The sequence below is a fragment of the Oryctolagus cuniculus genome, chromosome 3 (genome assembly GCF_051225735.1).
Source record: "Oryctolagus cuniculus isolate XC-2025 breed Fujian yellow rabbit chromosome 3, ASM5122573v1, whole genome shotgun sequence".
Taxonomy (NCBI): domain Eukaryota; kingdom Metazoa; phylum Chordata; class Mammalia; order Lagomorpha; family Leporidae; genus Oryctolagus; species Oryctolagus cuniculus.
This window is the reverse complement of record NC_142869.1, coordinates 73,682,539-73,692,934: the sequence shown is the minus strand read 5'-3', so window position 1 is coordinate 73,692,934 and position 10,396 is coordinate 73,682,539. Positions and strand designations below refer to the sequence as shown.

Sequence of the window (10,396 nt, the reverse complement as noted above, 5' to 3'; positions counted from 1 at the left end):
CTCCTTTACAACCAGTGTTATGATTACCATGACAACTTCCATTTGCCTTTTCTAAAATTCATAAAAATTTGATGAAAGAAATACTATTTGTATCTTTTTTATTCCAATAATTTTCAAATGTTTTAGATTTATTTTTATTTTCCTTATAGACATTTAATTGGGGTAATGGCAGTTAAGAAGTTACCTTTGTAATAGAAAGATTAGTAATAGAGGGCCATGCTTTAAAAAAAAATGCCTATATCTCTCCAAGGAGAATGTATTAATCTCACCTTCCCCAGTCTCTATGTGCTTTTAAGAATAACAAGAATATTCAAGGTCATTCTTAGAAGTATGCATCAGAAGTACTTTCAAACTTAATTTGTGGTAAGTGCCTCAGTAGACAACAGATCATTTGACAAATCAAATAGATGAAGATGGACACATCTTAGACCAAGTAGCACAGACCAGGCCTCCCAGTTTCTCCAGTTTTATATATCCCCAAACCATTGCAAGCTACTCACGACGTGACTAGCAGGTTGTTGAGGTCAAAATTAGATTACCCCACTGAAAGTCTTCTTTAAAATATATTTTCAGGAACACATAACTCTTTGCAGTGTAAACAGTGGTGTTTGGGTAGAATTGTAAAAAAGGTTTACAGAGAAACATAGTCAGTTTGCTAGCAGTGGAGAGAAGCCTGCCAAGTAAATCCTGTGGAAAATGGATTCAACGAATTAGAGCAGTCTATAATCGACTGCCAAAGCCAGCTTATTTTATTTGCTAGCTCCAGAAAAGGATGTCTGAAACTTTGTGTTGATGGAAGGCTATCTTAAAGAACATGCTGGCAGAGCACACTTTTGCACTGGCTCAGGTCAGTGTTATTATAGTCTCCGTGGGGGTACTTAGGACACTGGTTGGGATTTTTAGGTCAGAAAAAATTAAGCATAGGAGATTAGGGACCAAAATGTGTTAGAATATCTTACAGCAGAAGAAGGCAATAAAACGGTTTCAGGGAAGCCATGGACAGGACTGTGTAAGCCTGACCATATGCTATTCTTGCAGAAACACCTGCTATTATTAGTGATACTACAAAACAAAATTTTGTCTAAAAAAAGTAAGCAAATAGTTGTGGAACATTATTAAGAAGATTTTATGAGATAATGACATCATTCATTCAAAGGTGGATGAGGAGGACTGTAATAATGTAACAGCATAAAATTCCTTTCCTGATGTAGTATTCTCCAAGTGCTTATTATTTTGTGCATGATGGTTTGGTGCAAGATATGTGGAAATTTCACAAAATGGCAAAAAGAAAATCTGAACAATTTGTGATAAAGTACTGATGTTAGCTGAACACTCCAAGGTTACTTATATATTTTTCTTTCTCCTTAGATTTGTTAGAGACTCTTCAAGATCTGCTCAGTCAGTCCAGGAGTGGAGGAACTGTGTGAAGGCGCAGACACTTTACCCTGAGAGGAAGGCAGAAGCTTTCGTCATAGGGTAACAACCAGTTCCAATTTTCGCTTCTTATAGCCTTTGAAAGTTAATGAAACTGTGATATAAAAATAGACAATATTATTAATGTTAAGTGTTCTTTGTTCAGAAATAATTTCTTGGCAAATACTCATCTTATATTTGAAGTAGGGTGATGTGTAGAAACAGGAGAAGCACCAGTCTGGCCACTTAGGAATAGAAACACCACTAGCAGAGATGCTGTTGCAAGTGGCTTCTCCGACTTTTTATGATGAAGCACACGGCCAACCCTGAAGAGGCTGCTCACACAGGAGAGATGATTGGCAGTGTGGAGCATCTCTAGGGGTGAAGTGGTCCAATCTTTGTACATCTGTAAACCGTTGTGTGTAGGGGCTCTGGAAAAAAACAGAATGAAAGCTTTTCTTCTTGAAAGGCCTGAAGTGTACCCTGCATTTTATGCATCTCTTTGCTTGTCTCTGAATTTAGAGTTTTTCTTAGCCAAAGATACTATTTTGGGTCCTACATTTTTACGTGAAGTTACTTTTACTTAAAGATGGTTCAGTCTTGAGCTTGTCAAGACTGAATTGGTATTTTTCTCCTTCTCTATCAACCCAATGATATAGAAGCCCTCCCTTCAAGATTCCTGGGCACATCTCATTTCTGTAAAACCTCCTGTTGTCCTGGTGGAGCCAGAGCTCTGGGGTGTTTATGCAAAACGGAATCTCCTGCATGTCAAGGGCTCACATGATCTGAGGAAGTTGTGTACTTTTAGTCCTCACAACATTTGGTCTCGTCTGGGTGAATCGTGATTCTTTTACCTAAGTGGCCAAACAGTGCATCCACAGATGTGGGACCTGACTCATACCCAGACTGAATATTGTAGAGCTGTGGGTTCCAGGCCAATGGGCAGAATCTGGTATTTGCTTCGTGTCTTTTTCCAGTATTGTCCCAGGTATACCATAGGCCCTGATTCAGGAGTCAGAGGTAGTGGGTTGCCAGTGTTGTCATGATGACAGAGCAGCAGGAAATGCCGTTATGATTATGGTTATAGATTGATTGCAGTTATAGAAGTTGTTTGTCTTACCAGGAGTTTGTAATGCTTTAGTTTGCCTTTACAATTTGTGTTAGAGGTTTGCCTTTTCCTTTTTCCCTTTTATTTCGTTAACAGATATTATATAAAAGTAATTTTTAGATTTGCAGAAAAATGAGTTGGAAAATACAGCATTCCTACATACCCCACTTCCCCAACACACCCCCACAAATTTTCTCATATTAGTGGGGTGTATTTGTTCAAACTGATGAATTGTTATAAAAAACAACCTGTGGTTATATAGGGTTTGCTGTGTTGTCCATTCAATGAGATTTGCCAAATGTATAATGATATATTACAATCATTATTGCATCATACAGAAAAGATTCAGTTCTCCAAAAATTCAGTGTACCCCATTCGCCATTGTTGCCCTCTGCTCACCCTGGCAATCTCTGATCATTTTAACTGACACAGTGGCATTGGCTTTTTGTGAGCATGTCACATAGTTGGAATCGGTATGGTTAGCCTTTTCACACTGTATTCTTTCACTGAAGCAATATGCAGTTACGGTTCTTCTATCTCTTTTTGTGGTTTGATAGCTCATTTTTGTTAATAACTGAATGATATTCCATTGATTTGAAGTGCTGCAGTTTATACCTTTATCAACTGAAGGACATGCTTGTTGCTTCTAAGTTTAAGAATTTTTTATAAACTCACTATAAACATTTGTCTGCCAATTTTTATATGAACATAAACTTTTAACTTACTTGGATATATACCAAAGAGTATGATTATTGAATCTAATGATAAGAATATGTCATATTGTCAAAAACTTTCCAACTATATTTCAAGGTAGTGGTGGCTTTTTCTGTTTTGGCCAGCAATGAATAAGAATTCTGGTTGCTTTACAACGTGCATAAGCATTTGGTGTTGTCACTGCTTTCAGTTTTAGCCATTTTTATAGATGGTCGTGTTTCTTCATTTTTTTAATATAATTGGTTATAAAAGAGATTGTGACTTCGCAGAAGATTGAATTTTTAGCTATGAGAATGTTCTGCAATATTTATTTGGTAATGACGTTAAGAATCTGAGTTTTTCTTTGGCAATACCAATTATGGTAACATGGCTTGATGAGATAAGCATGTTTCACCTACGTGTATGTGTGTGAGTGCATCAGCTATTCTCTGCTATACAAATGGGTCATAATAAGAAACAATTCATCTAATAATATACCACTGAAATGAAAATATACAGAATCTATCAAAGATCTTTTGTTTCTAAAAATGAAATAGGAATATTTTATAGATCCTGTTGTTATAATAAGGCATGTTTGATACTATTCAAAGATAGCTTTTTGGTATGAACAACAGGGTTATAAATAAACCACATCAAATTAGATAGATAGTCTTTATTTTTATATTCAGTTAAATTCAGCCATGCTGTTATACCCATGATGAGAGTCTTCACGATCCTTTCAAGTTACAGTATTTTTTCTTAATGTTTGATGCATGCTTTTGACTTCATTGTATTACCTTATAAACATTTCTGATGAGACCAGCTTCAATAGTAAAGGGTTACTGTCTCCAGTGGAAGAAACCCTCTTCTCATATTTCTGTCTTCAGAGCATATAACAATGCCTGATACATAGGTGAATTTTGCTGAACACTTTTTTGTTAGTTTATAGAGAGCCCTACACAAAATACATGTCTATTAACAAAATCCTTAAGATGTCAAACATTATATTTTAAGAACAAAAGAGGTGAAACACTTGAAGTCAAATAAATAATTTTGTGTAATCATCAAGACTAACTTATTTTACAGAATATGGATCCAGTTTAAAATTTAAACAACTAGCATACTTTGGCAGTTTCTAAGTGGAAAACAAATAGAAATGCAAATCATAAAATAAATATGTTTTCTACTTTCTAGAAGGAATGTACCCGAGAACAGGAGGAATGAGAGAGAAGTGAAAAAATGAACTATTATGTTAGCGATCATCAGTTAAATATGTATAACATTTTATAGAGAAGTAGAATTATAGGAGGTATGTTGACATTGGAAGTAAGTTAAATTTGTGTAGCAAATTCATTTATAGTCTGGTATCTGGAAGACTGGTTTCTCAATCGTTACTATGGATAAGAAATACCTTGGGTTCTTGTTTAAATTTTCTTTTCCTAGACCCCATAGAGGGATATCTGACTCTTTACTTTTATCAAGCTTCTCAGGTCTTTGTATTACAGGGGCTCTGTAGATCACATTTGGAGAAACTGTGAACTGCCCCATTTCTACAGTCCTTATCCTTTAGTGTAGTTTGTGTTAGAGAATATTCCTGAGACTAGGGTAAGAGGGAGACCAGCCCCAAATGCAGGAATCAAGAGAATATGCCAGTAAGATCAAGTAATTTCATGACCACTGACAGTTGATGGAAAATTGAAGATCCTGAAAATGTCAAAACAGACTAACTGTAATGATCAGCACAAAATGTATGTCCATGATTAGACTATGTGCAAAAAACAGTACCTTTAAAATAGGTTAAGAAGTTATATCTATATTCAGTGAATTACTTCTTTAAAAGTTATGTTATAATGTTTACAAACTTAGGGAAAATGATAAATAAGTCCAAAGGTGGGGAAATGATTATTTAGTTGGCACCCTCACTCCAAAAGGATATTCCTTTGACAGTATTAAATAAGGACATATAAGAAGTATCTAGGGGCCGGCGCTGTGGCTCACTTGGCTAATCCTCCGCCTGCGGTACCGGCATCCCATATGGGCACCAGGTTCTAGTCCCGGCTGCTCCTCTTCCAGTCCAGCTCTCTGCTGTGGCCAGGGAAGGCAGTGGAGGATGGCCCAAGTGCTTGGGCCCCTGTACCTGCAGGGGAAACCAGGAGGAAGCACCTGGCTCTTGGCTTTGGATCAGCGTAGCTCCGGCTGTAGCAGCCATTTGGGTGGTGAACCAACAGAAGGAAGACCTTTCTCTCTGTCTCTCTCACTAACTATCTGTCAAAAAAAAAGTATCTAAAGTAAAGTTTTACGAAAGAAAAATGAGACTCTGCAACTGTATATGTGACATGACTATATTCACATAATATGTTATTATATATATGGTGAAATTTCAGGTGTTTTGAAATATAAAATTTTCTTCTTACATGATGCAAATTCAAATGTTAGCTCTAAAAACCTAGAGAAGGTGAGTAAAAATATTGAGATTCATGAGCTTTAGTCATGTGCTTTTAAGATAAATAATTTTCAAGTAAAAAAGTGTTTTGAATTTTTGCTATTTGTCAGCCCTTAGTAAGTTTTCTAAAGCAGTATGCCTATATCTAGTCAATTATCAGAATTTGGGGGGGTTTTTTAAAGAATACAAATTTTTTCAAAACAGTGCAAGTAATTCAGTTTCTATAGATCTGAGTTGAAGCCCTGGACTATGAATTTTGTAAAAATTTGCCTGGTGACTACTGATAAATGAAGTTATAAGTTGCTGTTGGGTAGATAGTTTACATGTTCAAGAATTTCTACAATGCTCTAAATGAGAGAGCTGCAAAAACTTAGTGGAAAATTCATTTTATGGAAAAATTTTTCATGGAATTCAGGTATTTTGTGTGTGTGTGTTTTTTTTTTTTTTTTTTGAGGCAAAGCAAACTCACCTTTTAATTGCATTTTCCCATGAACATTTTGAAGTACTCTCATATATGAGTGAAAAAAAATACAAGGTGAAATAATGTCAAGTTCTAGAATATTTAATACCTAAGAAATAAAGTAGAAAATCCAAGGAGGGGAGGAGTAGCGAGAGAAGGATTGTTTGGGAGTACCTTCTGGAACAGGAACCATGTGAGCTGTTAGCAGTTGCGGAGGGAAGGGTGGTTGCCAGAGCGAGTCTCATGGATTCCTTTCCTCAGCTTAGTATAGAAATAAAAAGCCAGGAAACAGTTTGCGAAGAGGCAGAAACTTTTATTCAATTGGCAAGCGACAGACAAAATGTCTAGTCTGCGAGGAGACCAGGTGGAGTGACGGAGCCGGACACTGGCTTTGAGGAAGTGTCCCACGTTTTTAAGGCATTCCTCTCTGTTCACTGGGTTATCCTTTTGGGGGTGCCCATTGGACAGGGGGTGTCACATGTGTATGTTGATTGGCTTGGGGCTCATGGAGATAGCAGGCGGGAGGGAGGGGTGGTCTCCTGGAGACTGTCCATCTCCCTAGGGGCTCAGCCCCCTCCTCTGCTAGCTCTGGGTGAAAGATTGCAGCCACCCTGGAGGTGTGATTTAAAACCGCAAGGTCACACATGCAGCACAAGAAGCTGTTAGTGGGGGAGATGCCAGTTGGCCTAGAGACAGGCTTTCCAGCCACAGCCGGCAGCCTGCTTGTGAAGGACAATCTACCTGTGTCTGAAGGGGCCCCCAGAATCCCAGCCCCGCTGGCCGACTCCAAGCACCTAGAGATGGTGGTGAAGAGTGACAGCGCCTGGATGCCAGCTTTCTCACGCATGCAAAGAGTAAATCCCGTTCCCCTTCCTTGGAGGCCCAGGTTGCCCTAGGCTTTTCCTCCTAAGTTGGATTCTGATTTTGAAGCAAGAAGTGCCTCCTAGGAGAATATACTGCTCATAATTTTGGAATGAGGAGGCTTGTATGATCCATAAATCAGTGTTTCTTATGGTGGGAGACAGAAGGTGAGGAAAGGCATATCAGAGTATGTGTGAGAGGCAAACCATGATTTATGCTTACTAAAAGACAGTATGACTTTCAGAGGCATAGAATCAATCATACAGTCAGTTGAACTTGAACCTTTAAATATAGTTATGATTTGCTTTCCCAGAACATGAAAGTAGAGGTAAGAGGCATTTTAGGTAGGAGAACACACACACACACACACACACACACACACCAAAGTAAATCAGTCAAGTGTCTGTCTTTTTTTAGTATAAATATTGTTTAAACTTCCAAATGTACAGTAAATAGTTTGTATCACAATGGGATTAAATGAAAAGGTGTTACCAGGTTCATTGGAGTTGACTGAGGAGTAGGTGTGGATGAGGCTGGGTGGAATTGGTAGTCACAGTGAGGAGGGCTTTAAAATTCCAGAATAGGGGCCGGCATGGTGGCGCAGTGGGTTAACGCCCTGGCCTGAGTTGCCGGCATCCCATATGGGTGCAGGTTCGAGTCCTGGGTGCTCCACTTCTGATCCAGCTCTCTGCTGTGGCCTGGGAAAGCAGTAGAAGATGGCGCAAGTTCTTGGGCCCTTGCACCCACGTGGGAGACCTAGAAAAAGCTCCTGGCTCCTGGCTTCAGATCAGCACAGCTCTGGCTGTTGCAGCCAATTGGAGAGTTAGCCAGCTAATGGAAGACCTCTCTCTATGTTCCTCTCCTTTTCTCTCTGTGTAACTCTGACTTTCAAATAAATAAATCTTTAAAAAAAAAAAAAACAAGTAAAATTCTAGAATAAGAAATTTTGAGCTGGCCTTAGAGTGTACATTTCGGAGAATGGTAATGAGAAGATAAATTTGGATTTTGAAGAAGATCAGCCAACAATAAAGGAGATGGCTTAAAGAGAGGGGGAGCAGGAACTGCAATTAACATGCTAATTAGCTAATTATGATGAGAGGAACCTTGGATGAAGTTATTAGTGAAAAAGGAAAGGAGATAGTAGATAATGTAGGGAAGTTTATAGCTCAGGGTAATAGTCATTGGTCACCTCTGAATGCCAATCACTGTTTAAGGCCATTCCGATACTCAGTGATCAAAATGGATCATTTATTGTATCAGGTAGCTGAATATTTGTGCTCATGCCCCTGAAAATTCTTGTGTTGAAATCCTAACCCCCTGTGTCATGGCTTTAGGAGATGGGGCCTTGGGAAGGTGCAACATCACCCTCAGTCTATCGTGGGAGGATAAAAGGAGAAAGAAGAAGGCTCTCATGAGAACCTGCCCAAGCTGGCACCTTGATCTCAGACTTCCAGCTTCCAAAACTACACAGAATATATTTATGTTGTCTATAAGCTCCTCAGTTGGTGATGTTTTACTTGAACTCAGAAGCAAACAAAGAGAACAATAACTAATGCATACTGAAAAGGTATATGATGTTTTGAAATTTGAAAATGTAGAAAAATACAAGGTCGAGCAGAATAAGGGGTAAGAGAATGAGTAACACAGTGCAGTTTTTTTTTTTTTTTTAGATTCATTTATTTATTTGAAAGGCAGAGTTTGAGAGGCAGAGGCTGAGAGAGAGAGAGAGAGAGAGAGAGGTCTTCGTCTGCTGGTTCACTCCCGAGATGACTGCAATGATTGGAGCTGTACCCATCCAGAGGCAGGAGCCAGGAGCTTTCTCTGGATCTCCCATGTGGGTGCAGGGGCCCACGGACTTGGGCCATCTTCCACTGCTTTCCCAGGTTATAGCAGAGAGCTGGATAGGAAGTGGAGCAGCCAGGACTAGAACCGGCGCCCATATGGGATGATGGCATTGCAGGCAGTGGTTTCACCTGCTATGCCACAGCGCCAGCCCCCACAGTGCAGTATTAAATAGTCATAAGAGCCCTCACTGAGAAGGAAGGATCTGAGCAAATGCATGAAGCAGGCAGAGTGAGCTCCTACCTGAGAGAAGGTGTTCTGGGCAGAAGGAAAAGGCAGCACAGAGTTCTGAAAGTGAGAGTGTGGTGAGGATGTTCAGCAATAGCCACACACATCGTAAATTGAAATCTATCCCAAGGTTCAGTTGTACCAGTCCCCAGATACTGATGTGGAAGATTTTCCTGCCGGAAAGACAGAATCTTTTTTCTAGGTTCTGCTTCAGGCCGGATTGGGTTAAGTTTGTATAGTACAACAGAAATAGAAGAGTGAATGAAGGAGTCAGTCTTGGGCTACACCCATAGTGAAACAGAAAACCAGAAAGATTGGAAAAGTCATGTAAAGTAAGGGAGACTGGAGAAATCAGAGAAAAACCAGGATCTTCTCTGCACTTGTAGCCTTGAAAGAGGGCGTGCAAAGACAAGGATGTGCCAAGGTGTCAAATTCATTGCAAAGATTAAGGTGAATAAAAATGGGAGGGTTAAAAAACCAGTGGAGTTAGGAGAAGGAGCAATTCAAAGGGCAATTTCAGTGGTTTGGGAGCCCAGGCATCCAAATTAGCCAACAGGTCCCCTTTCCTGTACTAGCCATGAAAAATCTGTGTTGTTCCGAATTACTAATTAGTAGTGTCTGAGAGAAGCAGCATATTGGCTTTCAACTGTCCATTTGAGACATTTTAATAATATTTTGAAATCTGCCTTTTGTGCAGAGTGTTGACAAATTTGAAAGACTGAAATTAAACATGGCAGGTTTCAACCTGAAAATGTATGTAACTTATGCTTCCCCTTGACTTCATAACGAGGTATGATATTGACTTGTTGGGAAGCTCAGGTATCCACGGGCTTTGGTGGAGTGATGTTGCAGTATGCTTAATTTGCAGAAATTCCCTGACCTGAAGTGTGCCTTTCTTCAGGTCATTACTAAAGCTTGAATTTTAATGCATAGAGCCTTTTCAAAGGACACATTGATTTTTTTTTTTGTTGTTGTTGTTTCAGAAAGTCAGAAGAAACACATGGTTATAACAGGACTAAGATGGAACCCGTCAATACTTGATAGTGTCTTAATAGCTCCTTAGAGGATTTTTTTTTTTTAATTTATAAAAGTGCAGGAAGCATTGGCTCAATACATCCCAATCTGAGATGTCACAATTGATACAGCCCACTTTGGTTCCTATTCTGCTCAGCACCTAGAATTCATTTTATAAAACTATGTGTATCTCTAGGTTATGTAACAAGTCCACCAGAACAAATGCTTTGAAAGAAATAAGGGAGTAAACATTTAAAGAATGGGAATACATCTTAATATAAGAATAAGGATGGGCTTGGTTTTCTGGGAACACATTGAGAAAATGTGTTAACAT

General features: G+C 39.0%; 1 pseudogene; it reads left to right on the top strand.

The window, feature by feature from the left end:
- Nucleotides 1-8,070: 8,070 nt before the first annotated feature.
- LOC149127393 (small nuclear ribonucleoprotein G pseudogene) overlaps nt 8,071-10,396 on the top strand; it is a 55,799-nt pseudogene continuing 53,473 nt past the window's right edge.